The sequence below is a fragment of the Camellia sinensis genome, chromosome 10 (assembly GCF_055761805.1).
Source record: "Camellia sinensis isolate YWXY chromosome 10, ASM5576180v1, whole genome shotgun sequence".
In the NCBI taxonomy this organism is placed as follows: domain Eukaryota; kingdom Viridiplantae; phylum Streptophyta; class Magnoliopsida; order Ericales; family Theaceae; genus Camellia; species Camellia sinensis.
This window is the reverse complement of record NC_138970.1, coordinates 102,267,026-102,272,166: the sequence shown is the minus strand read 5'-3', so window position 1 is coordinate 102,272,166 and position 5,141 is coordinate 102,267,026. Positions and strand designations below refer to the sequence as shown.

At 33.8% G+C, this 5,141-nt stretch overlaps 1 long non-coding RNA gene across 1 annotated transcript; it reads left to right on the top strand.

The window, feature by feature from the left end:
- Window positions 1-679: 679 nt before the first annotated feature.
- On the top strand, window positions 680-4,505 carry LOC145801243 (uncharacterized). Its single transcript, XR_014342429.1, has 3 exons — window positions 680-851; window positions 974-1,026; window positions 1,211-4,505. It is a non-coding gene; the product is annotated as an uncharacterized LOC145801243 (long non-coding RNA).
- The last annotated feature ends 636 nt before the right edge of the window (window positions 4,506-5,141 follow it).

Below are 5,141 nucleotides of genomic sequence, written 5' to 3'. Positions count from 1 at the left end.
ATCTCTCTTATCTCTCTATCTCTCTTCTCTCTCGCTTATTTATCTTCTCTCTATTTCTCTCTCTGTTTCTCTCGCTCATCTTTCTTCTCTCTCCGTCTCTCTTTTTCTATGTCTTTCTCTCGATCATCTCTTTTCGCTCTATTTCTCTCTCTCTTTGTCTATCTCTCGCTCATATCTTGTTTCTCTCTATTTTTCTGTCTCTCTCTCTATCTCTTTCTCTTTCTCTCGCCACAAAAAATTAACTTTATTTTAATGGAAAATATTATCCCTACTTCTACCAAATAAAAAAATAATAATAACTTTATATTCATTAAAATAAATATGAAACAAATAAATTTTTAACCTTACTAAATGAAAAAATAAAAATAAAAATAAAAATTCATTAACTATAAAAAAATTATTTTAATAAAAAATAATTTTTTTTAGCAATGACATCCTCCGTTGCGAAAAAAAAATCCTTTTATTATTTAAATATTCATTTGTAATGAAAATTAGAAAAAAAAATTCAAAAAAATAAAATTTCATAAAAAAATCAAAAAAAAAAAAAAATTCATTTTTTTCCCCCTCTTTCAAATCTAACCGTCCATCTCTCACTCACCATCTCACTCACCTATAACAAACAAAACAAAAGAAAAAAAAACCCTAATCTATAATCGGCTCCCTCACTCTCTCTCTCTCTCTCTCTCTCTCTCACAGTCTCACCATCACTCACTCACCATCTCACAGTCTCTTTCTCACTCTCTCGTTTCTGGCAGCCGATCATTCAACATGGAAACTTTCTGCACCGATCACTCTCTTTCTCATCTCATCGCTCCGATCATCATCGCACAGCCGATCAATCTACTTCACAGGTAAACTCTCTCAATCTCTGTCTCTCTCGCCCGATCGTTGATTTTTTTTGTTTTATATATATATATATATATATCTCTCTGATCTGATCTGATCTGTCTCCCTCACTCTCTCATCTCATCAGTCTCACACTCACTCTCTGGTTTTGCATCTCTGCACCGATCGACTCACACACAGGTAAGCGTCTCTCTCTCTCTCTCTCTCTCTCTCTCTCCCTGATCTCTCATCTCTGATTTTTTGTGGACCAACAGATCTGATTTTTGTTGTGGACCAACAGATCTGATTCGAAATATGATCTTAGTTGTGATCTGATTTTTATGACCTTAGTTCGAAATATTTATGATCTGATTTTTGTTGTCAGGGGAATGAAATATTGGGTGAAGACCTAAAGTAATAATATTATATTGGATGAAATATTGGGTGAACACCTCATCGTCAGGGGAATGAAACAAAGGTCCAGGTTTTATTATGGTCTGAGTCTGGTTTGCTTTTCTTTTTTTATTAGCAGGGTTCTCTGTTTTTTAGGAATTACTATTTTGGGATTTTAGTTTTGGTGTTGTGTGATTTGTGATTTAGTTTCGGCAATTGCTTGTGTTGTGATGCATATTCTGCTTTTTACAGTGCTCTAGAAATTATATTGCATTTTTCTTAATGTTAATGGAATTATGGAACCCAAACTTCAAATATTTCCAAAATGGGTTGATTTGTTTTACATTTCTTTTCATGGGTCTGGTTTTTAGTTGTTTGCTTTAAATGTCTTGGATGATGTGTGGTTTGGATTGGAATTCCTTGTTAAGAGGTTCAAGTTCCAAATATCAGATTACAAAATCTTGATTACATCAAGATCTGTATTTCCAAGATTTTCTTCAACATATACATTGAACTTTTTGTTGAAAGATGAACAAGCCATGGCTCTTTTCTGTCATTTAGCATTTCCACAAGGTGAGAGCTCCTCCTACATACCAGATGATCTTGTTAACAAGGGCAGAAACAAATATTCACTTCTGACCTATTGATTTAATAGAAAATCATATTGTGAGGTGTGTATTTTCATATTAAATAAAATTAAAAATATAGATACACAAAGATCACATAACATCTTGTAATTGTATATATAGTATAAGATATGGTTGTGATATAATATAAGTATAGATGGTTGTGAAAACTTATTTACAAATATTAATTTGCATGATGATGAGTTTCAATATCACCCCTTTACAACTACAGATGTTAAATTCATCGTGTTAAAACACTCTCAAGTAGAGCATCTCTTTGCTGACTTGTTTGGTAGCATTGAACTACAGATAGTGAGAGGCTGTGTAGGGTTCCCGTTAGGATTAGGAAGCATATATATGGGGCACCCAAGATTCCTAGTAGGGTGCATTTTGGGTTTGAGTTATTTGCAAGAATGGTCTCTTGCCTAGTTTGGATTTTAGTGTGACATTGAACCGTAGGCATCGATAAAACATGAAGCAATGGGGCTGGAGAAAGGTAGCCCTCAATAGATGGATTTTTATGTACTCCATTATCTCATCATCATAACAGATCTGATATTATCTCAACAAAAAAGAGGGTACTCCATTATCTCAACAAAAAAGAGGGTCATATTAAACAAAATTTTAAAATTATAGTGTTTTCTAGGTGCCCTGAACTTCAATGATCACACCCACAGGAAGTCAATTCACTTGGGGGAAAAGAGATGCCCCCCAGGGCATCCCAACTGGCTCAAAACCAAATATCAAACTATGGACCAATGACTTGAAGACTTCTAGCATGTTTTGTGTGTGGGATTTTCTATTATAGATCATAGTTGAATTGTGTTCTCCTTGGTCACTCTTTTGTGCAAAAGCAGGGGCAAAACATGTTTATGCGGTATGCCTTTATTTCTTTCTTTTGTATACAATTTTACTCTCTTGCTCTCCTTTTCAATTTCTTTTTAGTTTTGTTTTTATGAAGAAATTTCATGACCATTTAAGATATTTACTCTTATTGGTTCTCAGAAAGTCATTTAAGGCTAGTTGATCTGTAATTTTGCCTTTGCATTAGTCTGGTTGTGGGTGTTGGGCTGGTTGTGGCATAGCTGCAAAATTTTATGCCATTCATTATTATCTGGTAGATTTAAATGGCTTTCTGAGATGTTTGTACTCTATTTGTCTTGGCAAAACAAAAACATAATTCAAGATGTTTTGATTTGTGTTCTATTTGTCATCTACTTTGTTGTCTTCATTTATTAAGACAACAGATGGAGAAGTAGGAAATAAATCAATTTGGAGCATTTTGTCATAGAAAGAGCTCATGGTTGTGTACAGTGTGCACCATATGACCTCTAATATAGCTTTAATTGTTTTGTTTTACTTCCTGAATTCATTTTCTGAAATGATAACAAGCTATATTTGGTAGTTTCATTCTACTACTTGTAAAAGTTTGGGAATTACTACAGTTGATTAGTTTCTTATTACTACATAAATGTTTGAAATTTGTTTTTTTAATTATGCTGATTTGGTCAATTTCTTACGTGTATCTATTCACCACCCCACTTGAAGCTGTATTGAAATTTGTTGTATACATATTTATTTGGCTTCAATTATTGGAAGTCACCTCGGAAGCATATACACGGATAAGGGCACGGACACTGACACTGACACTGGGCATGGTGATTTTAAAAAATTTATGATTCAGACTTGGTTGGGGATACGGAAAAATATTTATATAGTTTTATTTGCTATGTATGTAAATATAAATTTAAGACACGAGATATACGAGTTAGGGGTGTGCACGGGTCGGCTCAGCTCGGGTTCACTCCCAAACCATCCACCGAACCGACACAATCAGTTTTCAAATTCATTCGTCCATTTCCGACCGACCTTTTCTTCGAAATCGACCAACCAAAACTATTTAGTTTCTCGGTTGGTTTGGTCGATTTCGACGAGTAACAAGAAAAATGGGGAAAAAAGATTAGAAGTTTAAAAAACAAATCTCAAACTCATAATCATACAATACATGTTGAGTTTAACAAAATCAAATCACAAATTTGGTTAAACATATAGTTTTGGTTTGTCTGTATATTATATTTTTCTTTAATTATTATTTCAAATTATGACTATTAAGTTCAGTTTCACCTATACATATTTACTCAGCTTGGAGATTTTGTTTTGGTGCAGCAAAGAAAGGGATAATGGTTTTTGCTCTGCATGAGGAGCCTGATCTCACAGAGCTAGTTGGGGATTTCAAAGTTCATATTCAGATCACCAAGGAGACTGCTAGTTGGGGATTTCAAAGTTCATATTCAGATCACCAAGGAGACTTTCAATGGTATACCAGCTAGACTCTTTCCAATCCATAACCGACAACACCACCACCAAAATTAGCTCCACCTTCAGTTTGTTCTTCATTTTTTTAAACCAATAAGCTTTCCACTTCGCTCATGATGGGACCTGAACTTTGTTCCTAATTTATAAGCATTGGAGAGCTTTGTTCCTAAATATCCAATGTGTTGATTGGTGAATTTTAGATTTTATTTTATTATTTTATTTTTTTTTAGGATTTGGGTGAATTTTATAATTTAAATATGCTTTTATGAACATGTACAGTTTAATTGTTCTTTGTAAAATATTGAATTTGATGGTTTGATAATTTTTTATTTTTGTTTTCTGTTATGATGTTTTTGTGAATGGAATGTAAATAATCAGCTCTTAGAGAGAGAGACGGCACCACCGTCGAAAAAAATAGAAAATTTAAATATTTTTATTAATTTTGTTACAGGTTTTATTTTTTGCGACAAAATTATACTGTCGTAAAAAATAAAAATTTTATTATTTTTTAATATTTTTTGCGACGGCATTATCTGTCGCAAAAAATAGTAAATTTCATATTTTTTATACTTTTTGCGACGGCACCACACCGTCGCAAAAAAGTGTTTTTTTTTTAAAAAAAGACTATTGGCGACGGTATGTTTTGCCGTCTCAAATAACATTTTTAGCGACGGTAAAATAAGGCCGTCGCAAAAAAGTCAAGAAATTTCAAATGTTATTAGCGACTGCACGGTGCCGTCGCAAAAAGGTAAAAAATGCCGTCGCAAAACATTAGCGACGGCACTTACCGTCGCAAAAACTCTTTTGCAACCCCTGCAGTTGCGACCCCCCTCTTGCCGTCGCAAAAAGTCATTTTGCCGTCGCAAAAAGTATTAGCGACGGCATTAGGAGTATTAGCGACGGTATTTTACCGTCGCAAAAAATCACTTTTTTTTGTAGTGTAATTTCACTCTCATGAACTCCAAATCACCCCACAATCAA